The sequence below is a fragment of the Cibotium barometz genome, chromosome 32 (genome assembly GCF_041138505.1).
Source record: "Cibotium barometz isolate CiBa-2024 chromosome 32, ASM4113850v1, whole genome shotgun sequence".
In the NCBI taxonomy this organism is placed as follows: Eukaryota; Viridiplantae; Streptophyta; class Polypodiopsida; order Cyatheales; family Cibotiaceae; genus Cibotium; species Cibotium barometz.
In genome coordinates this window covers 33,710,122-33,725,448 of record NC_141077.1, presented here as the reverse complement: position 1 = coordinate 33,725,448, position 15,327 = coordinate 33,710,122, and the positions used below count along the sequence as shown (strand labels likewise).

General features: G+C 47.8%; 1 protein-coding gene across 2 annotated transcripts in view; it reads right to left on the bottom strand.

Moving 5' to 3' along the window:
- The window catches only part of LOC147620111 (tetratricopeptide repeat domain-containing protein PYG7, chloroplastic-like), a 108,918-nt gene that overhangs the window by 40,544 nt on the left and 53,047 nt on the right, over positions 1 to 15,327 (bottom strand). The gene's annotated exons all lie outside the window — the stretch shown is intronic.

The following is a 15,327-nucleotide window of genomic DNA, read 5'->3' as shown; positions in this document are numbered from 1 at the left end:
CCGTATACAGAGAGCCTTGGGAGCCATCACAGAGCAGGAGTCGAGGAGACAGATGAGGAGACTTACTCGCCGCAAAAGGCGGGCCTTCGCAGAGATAGAGGAGCTAGAGATCTTCCATTTCTTCATGAGTAGAGATAGCCCTATCTCATGGCGGCACTTCAAAGAGCCCCGGACACTGACACCAATTGCAGACCCACAGACATGGCACACATATGCAGAGGACCTATACCACGCCCCACAGCAGCCACCTATACCTCAGCCCACAGGAGCCTCGACCTACCACAGCTAGCTTTTTTACCCACTCGATGGTAAAGGAAGCTATCCGCCGCCTACAACATGAACGGGCCGCCGACCATATGGGCCTACAAGGTGAGCATCTCATATATGCAGTAGATTCTTTGGCTCCTTTTCTTGCACACCTGTTTAACAGCGCACTAGCAAAGGGTTTGCCTGTGGAGTGGACGATGCACACCATTGTGCCGATCCACAAAACAGGGGATATGCTCGATCCGAACAACTACAAGATGGTTATGGTTGGCCACGTGTTGGCCAAACTCTATGGTGCAGTGTTGGAGCAAGAGAGCTTAGCTTATATGCTGAGTGAGCAGGTTTACGCTCATCAAGGCAAGCAGGCTTCAGGAGAGCTTTCTCTACCACTGACCATGTATTCACTTTGAGATGTATGATTGATCAGGCCAGAGTGAGGAAGAGAAAGCTCTATTGCTAATTTGTGGATTTCCGCAAGGCATTTGACACAGTACCATGAGAGAGGCTCTTTCAGCGCCTGCAGTCTCTTGGCATACCAGCAGATATGACATGGGGCATCTATGCATTATAGGAGCAAGTTTTTGGGCGAGTCAGATGCCCAGGAGGTATGTCCGAGACTATTGCTAGCACCATTGGTGTGAAGCAAGGATGCCCACTTTCCCCCACGCTATTTGGGTTATACATTGATGAGGTGGCTGACTTCATTACACGGGGAGGCAGAGATGGAGTTGATCTAGCAGGTACCTCAGTATATATTATGCTTTATGCTGATGATATTAGTGTTTGAGTCTCCAGGAGGTCTTCAGCAACATCTACATGCACTCGATGATTTCTGCACAAAGAGGGGTCTTACTGTGAACCTTGGGAAAACCAAGGTTATGGTCTTTCATACATCGCGACAGGGCAAGAGTCAGCTGACATTCACTCTCGCAGGACTCCGGGTGGAGGTGGGGATATCATACGTGTACCTAGGGGTTATTACCTTCTGTGCAGCAGCTACGCGCTTCACCATGCATTCAGCAGCCAGAGCCAGATTGACACGGGGATATGCAGCATTGGCTATGCTAGAGAGACAGTACCACCAGGCGCATTTTCAAGAGCCCCGGACGAAGGGGTGGCTATTTGACACATTAGTCACACCGGCACTGATGTATGGAGCAGTGGTATGGGCGCCAGGACTTGCAACCCATTGGTGGACACAGATAGAGAGACCACAGGCCCTCATGATGGCACGCATGGTACGCAGCAAACCGTCAGTACCTCATGACATTATCCGAGCAGAGTTTGTTGCGTCTCCTATGATGGTAGAGGCCATATTCCAAACTGTCAAATCCCCACGCATCCCCTCATGATCGATCTTGGTTCGAAACTCGAATCCTGCAAACAAACGAACAAACAAACAAGCAAGGGGGTGCAGGCCTGACTCACCTCCCAACCATGACAGCCGTGGGCAAGCCCACAGTCTTGGCTATCCCCACCGAGCCACGAGCTGAGCTAACTAGGATGACGTACCGACCAATCTCCTCCTCGCGACGTCCCATAACGCCACGAAGCTGTCCTCGCGGGCCTCGAGATTGCTGTCGGCCTCGGCTGTACAAAGCAGGTGCACGTCTGCACTAGATCCAGGCTCCAAGACCATAGAGCTCTCACAAACTCGCGAGACTCTCTATAATACAATAACTAACCTTGGCCACCTTTTTATAGGCTCTTGGCCGGTCATCGGGCATCCACACTTGGCCGCCTGCCCGCCCGCCCGTCCATACTTGGGTGCCCGCGCGTTAGTATTTCCCTAACTCAGCTCGTCAATCAACCTGCCTAGTTCCAAGCTTCCCCAAGCCTCGAAACTGGTCTTGCATGCGTATAGCACACGGTAGATACACACTGTGCACATGACATACTCCCCTTCCTCTAAGAGCTCACTCCTGAGCTCACTAAAAAGCCAGGGTAATCTCTCTGAAGAGTAGTCAATGTCTCCCATGTAGCGTCCTCCTCAACACGATCCTTCCACTTGATCTTGTATTCCGTGATAAGCGTATTACGCAATCTTCTTTCACAAAATCCAAGAATCTTTCAGGTTCGTGCAGAACAAATGTCATGTCCTCGACATTTATAATTTCTTGAGGAGTAACTAACTGATCTGCTCCACCCAGTACTTCCTTAAGTCTACTGACATGAAATACAGGATGAACTTTCACATGAGAAGGCAAATCCAATTCATATGCAACTGGACCAATTCGTCGTGTAACACGAAATGGTCCACAGTATCTAGGGGATAATTTCGGAGATCGACCTATCTGTAAAGTGTCGGAATCTTTCGAAACTCACAAATACACCATCGTTCCTTCAGAGAACTCTCTGGGTGAACGATGTCTATTAGAATAAAACCTGTCTCGGTCTTGAGCACTTCTAATAGATTCCTTCGCAACTTGTAACATTTCCTGCATATCTTGCAAAAAATTACGTGCTGCATCATGCTGAAGCCCTGAGAATCCTACTGTAACAGGTGATCTTGGTTGAAAACCATACATAAGCATGAAAGGACTAAAACCTGTACTCGTATGCTTAGTACTGTTATATGCAAATTCTAACATAGGAAGATAATCCTCCCATGAACTCTGTCTTTTGGATACATATGCTCGAAGCATATCCTCCAAAATCTAATTCACTCTTTCAGTCTGGCCATCAGATTGAGGATGATCAGAGGAACTCAAATTCAAAGTTGTTTCCAACTTTTCAAAAACAAGTTTCCAAAAATCACTCGTAAACTTAGAGTCCCTATCACTGACTATGTCCTGCGGTAACCCGTACAATCCAAACAATTGCTCGATAAACTGCCGTGCTAATTGCGTAGCTGTAATAGTCTTCCGGGTCGGTAAAAATCTAGCCATTTTTGTCAAGCGATCTACCACAACCCAAATAGAATCGTGGCCTTGATGTGTTCTTGGCAATCCGGTAATAAAATCCATGGAAATACTTTCCCATTTATTACCTGGGATTTGCAAAGGATGCAACAACCCAACCTGTCTAAAGTGTTCAGCTTTATTTACCTGACAAATCTGACACTTGAGAACATAATCTTCTACATACCCTTTCATCTTTGGCCAATAAAAAGTGTGTTTCACTAATGATAGTGTCCTGTGTACCCCAGGGTGTCCAGCAGAAGGGGCGTCGTGACACTCCTTAAGAATCTTGGACCTAATGTCCGGGATCTGTGGTACACAAATTTTGTCATTACGGAATAGCAAACCATTCCGAATCATCCACTGGCCTCTTGCAGCCTGAATAGTAGACTGCTCAGTCACCAAGTCTTGGTCAATCAATGAGCTCCCGTCCTGGATCTTCTGCCAAAATGGACCAAAATAACTATCAGTCTTGCAAAGCCCTCTTAATGACTGAAATAAGTCAGTAGAAATCTCGGTGAACGATAAAGTATTCACCTCTCTAATCTGACTAAGCGCATCTGCAATACTATTCATGGACCCTGTCCGATAACGGATCTCAAAATCAAAATCTTGCATTAACTCTGCCCAACGAGCTTTCCTTCCTCTAAAATCATCCACATCACACACATACTTGATTGACTGATGATCAGTCAATACCACAAACTTGGAGCCATATAAATAATGTCTCCAAACCTTGAGAGCATGAATCACAGCATAAAGCTCCTTCTCAAGGGTTGGCCAACGAGATTGAGTGTCGTCTAGCTTTTTACTTTCAAAAGCAACCGGTCTACCATCTTGAAATAAAGCAGCCCCGATAGCATAGTCACTGGCATCAGTTTCAAGAACATAAGGCCGACTAGGATCAGGCAATGCTAAGATAGGTGCTTCCTTGACTTTATCCTTCAAAAGTCTGAAGGCCATATCCAAATCGTTATTCCAAGTGATAGGCTGATTTGACTTACGTCCACGACCTTTCAATAAGTCGGTCATCGGTAGTGTGAGCTGAGAGTACTCCCGTACAGATTTCCGAAGAAAAACAACAAAACCGAGAAAAGAACGAAGTTGTTTCACTGTTCGTGGAATAGGCCAGTCCAAAACCTTCTGAACTCGGTCATAGTCAATGCTCAATCCATCTCTAGTGATCTTGTGTCCCAAGTAAATGATGTCAATCATAAAGAACTCACATTTACTCAACTTACCATATAGTCGATTCTGTCTTAAAATAGATAAGACAACCGTGAGGTGTCTGACATGATCCTCAAGAGTACGACTATAAATCAAAATATCATCCAGGAACACCACCACAAATTTCCCCAAATGTTCACGAAAAAGATCGTTCGTCATTTGCTGGAAAGTGGCTCGAGCATTGGTTAACCCAAAAAGTAATACGAGAAACTCGTAATGGCCATACCTAGTCCGAAAGGCGGTTCTTTCGACATGCCTTTCATGAATACGTATCTGGTGATAGCCAGTACGTAAATCTATCTTCATGAAATATTTCGCTCCTGCTAACCGGTCAATCAGGTCATATGATCTAGGGAGAGGATAACGGTTCTTAATGGTCAGCTTGTTCAATCTCTTGTAATCTATACACATCCTCCAGGTATTGTCCTTCTTTCTCCTAAGCAACACAGATGCACCCCAAGGTGGTTTACTTGGACGGATCTGGCCCATCCTCAAATAATCTTCGAGTTGTTTAGCCAACTCATCTTCCTTAGCTTGGCTCATCCTATAAGGTGGAATACTGACAGGATGAGCACCAGGGATCAAGTCAATACGATGATCTACTGCCCGTTCAGGTGGTAAACCCGATGGCAGTTCCTTAGGAAATACATCTTGAAATGAATCAAGTATCTTCTGTAATTCTTTGCTTTCAAACACACTTAATTCATTCACATCCATGGAAGGGATGAGAAAAGAAGAAAGTGGAATCAATACACAATGGAAAGCGGTATACAAAGAAGAATCCATTATATTCCCAAAATCAATTGTATTTACAAGAGGTCCCTAAGAGGGATGAATACAATCACCTAAAATACTATACTTGGTGTCTCTATGCTGAAAAGAAAAAATATGACTAGACCAATCTATCTGGACGTCAAGAGTCTTAAACCACTCAATCCCTAATAACAAGTCTACATTTTCCAGATGCATAACATAGCATTCCAGAGTATCTTTGTAGTCCTGAATCTGGATTGGAAGCATCTCCACCTTGCGATCCCAAACTTGCCTTCCCGCAAGTAGACGTACCTCATAGGTATGGTCGCTGAGTGTCGTATCAAGACTCAATTTCTGCACAAGTTTGTAGTTAACAAAGTTATGCAAACTGCCAGGGTCTAAAAGAATGTGAATCTTATGGCCATTCACTTCTCCATAAACTCAGAGAAGATCATGCATGCCAAATACCTTAGAATTGAACAGACAATCAGAACAAGTACTAGTGCGAGAAAGTACAGTAATTGACGTACCTATCAAAGACAACTGGTTAGCTGCCTTTGGCTTGGGTCCAGCGTTTGACTTGGTACCCTTTTGCTTCGGGCACTCATTACGCATGTGTCCTTTTTCTTCGCAGATAAAACAACGTCCTTCCTTCTTGAGCTTCAAAGCCCTAAGGAGTCGTTTCTTCTTGCTGGTGGAACTTGAATTCTTCGAAGGTTGGTCCGAAGACTTTCCTTCTGTCGTGTTAGCTATAGGTGCGGAGAACTTTCGTTTATGCTTGTTCCCCTGCTCGGTAACGGGTTTCGACTTGGAAGAGACCATCGTATCATCATAGATATGAGCTGAATGGATGGCCTCGTCCAAAGTTTTACATTTGTTATTTTTAACCTGTAATCGGTACGAGTCTGGTAAACCAGCTACGAAAAACCCCAACAGAGTAGTGGGATCCATCTTTGTAGCTTTCATCTGCAAGTCACGAAACTTCTGGAGGTAGACCTCATAAGTGAGGTGCTGCGAGGTCATGGTCAAAGCTGAAAATCGGGCAACAACATCGTAATCATCCTCTTTCTTGAGGAATTCTTTCTTGAAGATATCTTCAAATTGTGCCCAAGTCGTTGGCTTAGGGTTGAGTTCCTTCCACCAAAGCAAAGCTTTGCCGGACAGGAAACCTGCTACTAACTGGATCTTCTTTCCATCATCATATGGATGAAACTGAAAGTGAACCTGCCACTTGTGTAGCCACGTGTCCACGATCTCCTTGGTTCGCTGCTTTTGCTCGCCCCCGAACGGTTCCGGAGTAACATTGGGGCCTAAAGCTGAAGCCAAGGTATCCATACCCGAGAAAGTAGAGAGGGTAGTGGTCAATAGAGCGATGGAGTTCTGCAAAGCTTGCATCTGGGCTGCGATTTGTGCCTGACGTTCTGACGAAGAAGCTTCGAGAGCTACTTTGAACTCTTGGAAATCTGATTTTGACACAAAATCGTCAAAAAGATCGGCATCGGTATCTTCCGTAGCCGGCAAGCCTTCGCGTTCCACAAGGGGCTCCAACTCCGATTCTTGGGTCGACATCGTGAAGAGGGTACATGGAGAGAAAATTCGATCTTTGCACAAGGAAAGTGCAAGGGAACTTGAGAGCTGGAGAGCTTGAAACTTGAGAGATGTGTGGCAAGAAGCCCACTAGAGGGGGTTTATAAAGGTTTCCCAAAAGCGAAAAATCTCCAAAAGCTGGGCTTAGCTTTTGCTTTGCTTTTGTGTTTTTTTTTCTTGAATATATATATATGGATATATATATTCTATATTCTTAAAAAAAAATTAACACTTTGAAACCTTGGAGGAGTTTTTAAACCTTTAAAAAAAATTTAAAACTCAAAAAAAAACGAAAGCTTTTTTTAAAAAACGTGCTTTCCTTGCTTTTTTTTTTCCTCCTCCCGGATTAGCGCTGCCAACGTGCTGTCTGCAGGCGTCATCAACTACCGTCACTTGATGTGCTGCCGGCGCATGCTGTCCTGCCAACGCTTGCTCGCCCGTCGACGTCTGCTGACCTTTATTCTGCGCCTGCACAGTCCGCGTTAGGCCAGCCACGATAGGCCAGCCGCATTAGGCCAGCCGCGTTAGGCTGGTCGCCTAGCTGTGTAGGCCAAGGCGCCTACGTGAGCCTGGCTGCCTGGCCGCCTGGCTTGGTAGGCCTGGCCGCCTGGCTACGCAGACACATGCGCCTGCCTGCCAGCCTCCGATAGCCAACCAGCGTCTCCCGCCAACGCACAAACCTGCCCGCATATCCACCTTCTCACACGTGTGCTCTCTCGCTCATTCGTTCAACGAAAAGCAACATGCTTTTTCTGATTCTCTCCCTGCAATTCATGTGACTGCACAAACAAAACTCTCCTCTTCTTTGCAAAGCAAACGACCCTTCTAAGACTACCATCTCCCATCAACATGGGTCTCTTTGATGAAGAAAAAACACATGCTATTCTGAAAACAGCAGTATGTACAGAAAAAACAGCAAGTTTTTAACACATACCTTTCTTCGACATCATCTTCTCTACCTACCGACTTGCTTGTTCACGAGGTATGCTCTGATACCACTGTCAAATCCCCACGGATCCCCTCATGATCGATCTTGGTTCGAAACTCGAACCCTGCAAACAAACGAACAAACAAACAAGCAAGGAGGTGTAGGCCTGACTCACCTCCCAACCATGACAGCCGTGGACAAGCACACAGTCTTGGCTGTCCCCACCGAGCCACGAGCTGAGCTATCTAGGATGACGTACCGACCAATCTCCTCCTCGCGACGTCCCATACCGCCACGATGCTGCCCTCGCGGGCCTCGAGATTGCTGTCGGCCTCGACTGCACAAAGCAGGTGCACGTCTGCACTAGATCCAGGCTCCAAGACCATAGAGCTCTCACAAACTCGCGAGACTCTCTATAGTACAATAACTAACCTTGGCCACCCTTTTATAGGCTCTTGGCCGATCATCGGGCGTCCACACTTGGCCGCCCGCCCGTCCATACTTGGGTGCCCGCCCGTTAGTATTTCCCTAACTCAGCTCGTCAATCAGCCTGCCTAGTTCCAAGCTTCCCCAAGCCTCGAAACTAGTCTTGCATGCGTATAGCACACGGTAGATACACACTGTGCACATGACACAGACTATATGCCTGCTAGACAGATTCAAAGAGATGCCACAGGACAGATTGTCATACAGAGCTTTTGAGGCATCTAGACAGCTGGCTGAGGCAAGAGACAGAGGATCATGGTATGCACAGGTCACACATTGGTTCTCACAGCATGGCCTAGACATGGATCATCTACCACCATTCCAGTATGACACGGATGCACCACATATCCGTCTCTCATAGTGGGAGGAACAGAGTATTGAGACATGACCTATGGCAGCTCTATACACGAGAGACGTGGATATCACCTACACAGCCTCTTCCACCGAAGATGCTATACTACAGAGATCACTTCATGAGTATCACTGATGATGGATTTATAGAGAGGCCTAGATACATGGAGGACTTTTTACCACACGGCTCCCGAGTAGCTATTGGTCAGCTTAGAGTCTCATCACATCGATTGGAGATCGAGACTGGCAGAGCAGAACGGATCCCTCGAGAGGAGAGGGTATGCAGATTGTGCAGAGAGGAGGTGGAGAGTGAGGAGCATTATGTATGCAGATACAGAGCATATATAGCCATGAGAGAGAGGCACATTCCCTACGCCAAATCTTTGAGGCAGCAAACTAGCGCATACTGGCGAGATTCATTCTAGACATACAACGTCACATAGAGACATCATTACAGGCTCAGACAGCTCCAGAGGGGGGACGACAGACACAGATTACTACATTTTTTCAGAGATCCATCCCACTCCCAGCCCCTACACAGCAGGGAATTACTCTCCAGAGAGCAGAGACACTCAGAGCCCACAGGAGACAGAGGACACCTGGCTTTCGGACACCACGCCTATACCAGAGAGATAGATGACAGAGATCAAAGCTCAGTTTCACAGAGAGGGTGCAGAGCAACTGGCTCGCTTCAGAGACCCAGGCATGTTCTTCAGGGAGCTGTGGACACCCCCTTCATTGATGTATACCATTCTATACCCCCGGTACAAGATGGAACTAGCTAGGTTGCATATCATGATTGTATACTCCATGCATATAGCTTTGCATTCTCCTAGTAGTAGAGCTCCATCACCTCCCCCACTCATTGTACTTATTGCACACCCAGATTCAGCTTTTTAGTTCAGTATTTTTTCATTTTGTTGGGATGACAGAGGATACCCCACACAGGTACACTGATTTGTCTCATAGACCGAGTTCGGTCTTTTGGAAGACGTTAATAAAATCTTTCTTTCTTTCTTTCTTTCTTTCTTTCTTTCTCTCTCTCTCCCATCATACCCAGACCACAGGCTAGTGTAGGAGCTTGGCCGAGAGGTGTGACACTCGACAGAGCCACTGAGTTATGCAGAGCTCGACGCCCCAGACCCCATGGCCCTCGCCCACGGCCATGCCACCACACGAAGATCCGGGCCATCATCTCCCATCATCGCAGGACCTTCTCGTGCTAGCTCAGTTTTGCCACCTTGAGCACCATGTCACAGCGGCCCATGAGGGATGTATTAGGGTGATATGAGAGCTCTCTGCTCATGTACCTAGATCAGATTTTAAAGTTCTAGATTTTTGTTATCTTTCTTTATTACTATTTTGTACCCAGGATTATGTACCTCATGGATATGATGTAACCTTTTGGTCTCATAGGTCATTTTGGCCTTTTGAAGACGTTAATACAACTAACTCTCTCTCTCTCTCTCTCTCTCTCTCTCTCTCTCTCTCTCTCTCTCTCTCATCGTGGACGACCGCATTTGTCAGCTATGCTACCAGGAGGTAGAGACAGAGGAACACTACATTTGCCGATGTACAGTCTATTATGAGATCCGAGGGAGATATCACTGCCAATTCCGAGAGGGTTTTGGGCCGTTACGCAGGGTCATGGAGTTTGAGGATCAAAGATGCCTTGGATTGTTTCTACTTGAGCTCAGGAGACACAGAGAGACCCTCTTGGCAGACAAGAGGCCGAGCCATGATGTACCTAGACAGAGGACCCTAACAGATTTCTTCCGCACCAGCACCAGCAACCCAACCCACACACCTCCTGATACCTCCTCCATTGGGCCATCAGGGCACCGACCACGCTCCCAGGGAGTCACCACTGATGGAGCAGTTATCTTATGTCGTGCTCGTCGGCCACGCCCACCAGGATCCTGACCACGGCATCCACACCATCGCCATATCAGAGCCATTATTGCTCGGCATCGGAGGCGCCTACCTCGCTTCTACGACCTCTCCATTCTAGACAGCCCCATGGCGGAGATACTTGATCTAAGGAGAGGGCAACACTTCAACTGATCAACATACATGGATCTACCTGATATACATTTTTTAGTATTTTCTTTTCTACTCAGTATCATCTCGAAGTCTTACAGTTCTGTTCTTATAACTGTAGGACAATCAGTTTATTGTACTTTTTAGTCTCATTTAGTTGTTCTCTTTGATGAGACACCTCAGATGTACTCTCAGTTTTGGTCTCATAGGCCACTATGGCCTCTTAGAGACGTTAATATATCATTTCATTTCTCTCATACCCCCTTCGTCGAGGCATGGAGGGTAGGCAAAGACACCACCAAGGAACGCGCACTCATCCTCAAGTTTGTAGGGTTAGAGGCGAGGCAAGCATTCCTTACCAAAAGACGGGCACTAAAAGGAGAAAAGACTTACCTCGAAGACGATCTCACACTAGCACAGGTGGCACATAGGAGGGAATGCATGCCACGCATCTTGGACGGAAGGCAGGGAAATGGGCAGTGTACAGAGATGGGAGGGTGATCATCACCGAGCGACGTGCCCAATGACGGTGCGAGACCTATGAGACCAAGCTAGAGATTGCGGTTTGGAATTGCAATGGCGCCTTAAGAACAGATGCAGGTCTGTTCGAGGAGACATTTAGAGGGAGAGACTTGGTCTTATACACAGAGACTCATCAGTGCCAGGGGAGTCGGCTTCCAAAGGTGAGAGGATACAGATGGGAGTCTACTCACCGCCCACACCCACGCACAGTAGGGGCTACCCGGGGGTCGGGAGGGGTGGCTTTATTATACAGGGAGGAGCTTCAACATGTGATACAGGTGGTCGGACGGGATGAGGCCGCACGGTTTTTGTGGGTGGGCCCGAGACATCTACCTTGCAGTGTGTTACTTTGCACCCTCCAATTCTAAATATGCCACCCATGGAGAGTCCCCGTACCTGCCCCTTTATGGTGACATTATGAAGTTTTCCAGTCTAGGGGACATCCTCCTGGCTGGAGACTTCAATGCCCGCACCGCAGGTGCACAGGTACCCTTCTTTGAGACAGATGATCCCATGTACCAGGAGATTGACACGATGGGTACAGATCTGGAGCGCACATCACGAGATACAGCAACCCGCACAGACTATGGAGAGTGTCTCTTTGCCCTCGGCCGGGCTCATAGGCTAGCCATTTATAATGGCCTGGCTAGATGGCCTAGATCCAACTTCTTCACCTCCTACCCCTTCGGACATGGAGCTAGTACAGTGGACTACCTAATGGGATCCCTCTCTTTGATCCCACTCATTTCGGAGTTTACCATCTCTCCTCGCCCCATCGGTGTTGCAGCCGACCATGCATATCTGGCCTTCTCACTCACATGCCGATATACCATGCAACCACCTGCTTTGCCCCATCACCATCCGAGATACCACTTCACCAAAGAGACCTCTTCCATCTATTCTGATCATGTCTACCACATCCTCTCTGACCTTGACCCCCACATCCCACTTGATGAGCTTACTACACACCTCTCAGCCACCCTCCATACGTCCGTTGCAGCCGCCTTCCCACACTCCAGAGCCACCCCTACATTACCAAGAGGGACTGTCCCACAGAATAGCTGGTACGACGAGGAATGTCGTGATACCCAAGCACGTCTACATCGGGAGATGGCACTAGGATCCACCACTCACCAGCAAGCATGAGTGATCTTTCGACGTCTCACACGGAGAAAGAAGAGAGCCTACCTAGCAAGGCTTGAGCAGGAGCTATACCAGCTATTTCTTGGAAGGGACTGTAAGGAGGCCTAGAGGATCTTCCAAGATCATCGCCTTCCAACTCTGATTACTTCACCCAGCACCTGGCACACCTATGCCACCTCTCTCTACCATGTCCCCGAGCAGCCACCTCTCCCCCATCCACCCGAACCTCGTCCCCCACACTCTTCCTTCTTTCACCTCAACATGGTGAGAGATGCTATTGACAGGATGCAAACTAGGAGAGCACAAGATCATGATGGACTCCTCACCAAGCATTTCTCCCATGCTAGAGACACGCTAGCCCCTTTACTGGTTCACATGTTTAACGGGGCTTTATGTGAAGGCTTCCTTGTCAGCTAGTCATCGAATACTATTGTACCTATCTTGAAAGCAGGTGACCCCATGGACCCCAACAACTATAGGACTATCATGATTGGTCACACCTTGGGCAAGATTTATGGTTCGATTTTGGAGCATGAGCTTAGTAGATGGTCCGAGGAGCAGAGACTCAGAGCACCAAGGCAAGCAGGCTTTAGGAGAGGGCACTCCACACTAGATCATATCTTTACACTACAGGGGATCATTGAGGAGGGGAGAGCTCACGCGCAATGGATATATTGCTGCTTTGTGGATTTCCGCAAAGCTTTTGATACTGTCCCGCGGCCCAGACTGATGAGGAGACTGCAGGATATGGGAGTGCCAGCAGAGATGCTATGGGGGATCATTACACTCTATGAGTCAGTCACAGGCAGAGTACGGGCTCCAGGAGGTGACTCAGAGATCATACACAGCACTATCGGGGTGATGCAGGGCTGCCCCTTGTCTCCTACTCTATTTGGTCTATACATTGACGAGATCTCGGATTACATAGACAGACTGGGAGGACCAGGAGCACATTTGGCAAGAGTCCTGATACCGATCCTCTTGTATGCAGATGATATTGTTCTTATTTCTGACTCACCAAAGGGGCTGCAGAGGCATTTGGATGCATTATAGGCCTTTTGCGAGGACTGGGACCTTACTGTGAACCTTGGAAAGACTAAGGTCATGATCTTTAACACCTCCTCACAGTGGATAAGTAGATCTGCAGTACAGTTTACATACAGTGGAGAGCCTGTTGAGTATGTTACCTCGTATGTATACCTTGGGATCACTTTTGCTGGACCTCAATTCTCGATGCGGAAGGCAGCGGACGCTAGATTGATGAGGGGATATGCAGCCCTTGGCTCGCTAGAGAGGCAATGCTCACAGATACAGTTTCAGGAGCCGAGGATGAAGCTTTGGCTATTTGATACTCTAGTTACACCTGCACTACTGTATGGTGCCCCCATCTGGGGTCTTAGCTTATACCATAGGAGGAGACAGAGGAGAGAGCCAGCCGAGACAAAGGGGATATGCAGCCCTTGGCTCGCTAGAGAGGCAATGCTCACAGATACAGTTTCAGGAGCCAAGGATGAAGCTTTGGCTATTTGATACTCTAGTTACACCTACACTACTGTATGGTGCCCCCATGTGGGGTCCTAGCTTATACCATAGGAGGAGACAGAGGAGAGAGCCAGCCGAGACAGATACAGAGGAGGTATATGATGGGTGGAAGGCGATGGAGAGGCCCCTAGTGGCGATGATCTCACGCATGATTAGGATTAAACCATCAGTGCCACATGAGATTGTGCGGGCAAAAATGGGGGCTGCACCGATAGTGACAGAGGCTCTATTCCAAACAGTGACATACTGCCATAGGCTATGGAAGCTTCCACTTTATAGATACCCCCGGCTAGCCCTGGAGTCCTCGAGACAGTTGACACTTGAGGGAGATACAGAGTGCTGGTATGCACAGGTAGGCACTTGGTTTGGCATGCACGGTATGCAGATGGAGGCACTCCCCCCTTCCAGTACAGCATAGAGGCCCGGTCATTTGCTCTCAGCCGCACAGAGCGGAACAGGGTTATCAGGAAGGACATTGTCAGACTGGATACTCAGAGGACATGGAGTTCACCTAGTCGTCCACTGGGGACAAAGATGGCCTTCTACAGAGATCACCTCCTATGGCTGACAGAGGATTGGGTTCATCATCCGTCCACGCTACATGGACATACACCTATCCTTTGGGGTGAGATGTGCGATCGGCCAGATCCGCACCTCGTCCCACCAGCTGAGAGTGGAGACTGCCAGATATGGGCCTAGGGCGGCCGCACCAGAGGACAGGATATGACAGCTCTGTCACACAGAGCCCGAGACAGAGGACCATTACATATGCCGATGCCCCGTGTACTATGAGATTCGGGGGAGGTTCCACTGCCTCTTCCAAGCTGGGTTCGGACCACTTTCCAAGATCATGGACTACCCGGATCAAAGATGCCTGGGACTTTTTCTTCTAGAGCTCCGTAGACACAGGGAGTCCTTAGTGAGATCCAGATCAGCTATACTTGCTCGAGGACCAGCACAGGGAGCTCTCATTGACTTCTTCCATACCAACACTTCGAGGGCTGATCCACCCATCATACCCAGACCACAGGCTAGTGTAGGAGCTCGTTCGAGAGGTGTGACACTCGACAAAGCCACTGAGTTATGCAGAGCTCAACACCCCAGACCCCATGGCCCTCGCCCACAGCCATGCCACCACACGAAGATCCAGGCCATCGTCTCCCATCATCGCACGACCTTCTCGTGCCGGCTCAGTTTTACCACCTTGAGCACCATGTCACAGCGGCCCATGAGGGATGTATTAGGGTGATATGAGAGCTCTCTGATCATGTACCTACACCAGATTTTAAAGTTCTAGATTTTTGTTATCTTTCTTTATTACTATTTTGTACCTAGGATTATGTACCTCATGGATATGACGTAACCTTTTGGTCTCATAGGTCATTTTGGCCTTTTGAAGACGTTAATACAACTCTCTCTCTCTCTCTCTCTCTCTCTCTCTCTCTCTCTCTCTCTCTCTCTCTCTCTCTCTCTCTCTCTCTCTCTCTATATATATATATATATATATATATATATATATATGATGCTGATGATATTGTTCTAATCTCAGACTCTCCGGAGGGATTACAGAGACATCTGGAT